The sequence below is a fragment of the Mirounga angustirostris genome, unplaced genomic scaffold (genome assembly GCF_029215605.1).
Source record: "Mirounga angustirostris isolate CCGP_5_RB_7025 unplaced genomic scaffold, mMirAng1.0.hap1 SCAF_1, whole genome shotgun sequence".
Lineage (NCBI taxonomy): Eukaryota > Metazoa > Chordata > Mammalia > Carnivora > Phocidae > Mirounga > Mirounga angustirostris.
In genome coordinates, this window is record NW_026991709.1 from 117,609,548 (window position 1) to 117,610,656 (window position 1,109).

Consider the following 1,109-nt stretch of genomic DNA (forward strand, 5'->3'; position numbering starts at 1 on the left):
AGCTGCTGAAAACCAGACACGGTTTACTGGGCTTGCATTAGAAAAACTACATGGAGAAAATTACATGAACAGGCTAAAGTTTGCTATGAAAACAACGTATTTTTATTAAAGTAATTAAAAGTCAAAAAACAACAACAAAAGGGAAATCCCACAACCTTTGCAACTATATAATCTTTATGTAGAAAAACTATAAAGTGACAGTCTGGAAAGCAGCTCCACAATAAACTTAATCCTTACATCAAGAGTAACTAAATTATGGAATCAGTTCACCCAAAAGAAATTGTCTTGCTGTAAAGTATTTCAGCTGAGCTGATTTCAACTATATTATTCTCATTCCTGAAAAAATTGTCTTTCCTGATATTTCAAATCACCAGAGATGTAACGTACAAGAGCCTGTTGAAGTAAAAGGATAGAACAAATATTCCGAGCACAATTACATGTGAAAATGAACGAGGGCATTTTATCTATAGAGCTACAAAACTATATAAATAACCAATTATACACATAATCCATTTACACCGAAGCTCCGTGAGGTGGTACTGAACAAACACTGAGGCATTGAATTTTCAACAATGGAACATGGCTCGCTCCCAACAGCAGCACATTCCCACCTTTTAGTCTATCATCACAACACTTCCCCTGGGATCTGCATTTGTGGCTTATCTAAGTCCTGGGAAGTTTATACCAAAAAGGAAGAAAAAAGGCCAAAAGGGCAACAAATTACCCCCGACAATCTGTCTAAAACCTGCTTCTGAAATAGGAAGAAAGCAAGCACTTTGTGAGTTTTTAGTCACGTGTTCTTTTAAACTTAGACTAGCGTCTTCATTACTATCTGAACTGAATTTTCTGTGATTTGCTTTTCCATTAAAGTATAAAAGGAAAACAACAAAGAAAAAAGCTCGTATTTCGTAAATGTACAGTCTTAGAAAAGTGGTACTATTTATTTTTAAAAACAACCTTCTCTGTTGAAGAAATCACACTGTTGTGGTCATCAGAATAGCTTAAGTCACTTTGGCAATACAGGGATTTATTTGCTCTCATTTTCTAATAATCATAATGATAGGCTATTATCACGGCCACATAATCTCAGAATTTATGTGATCGCAAAG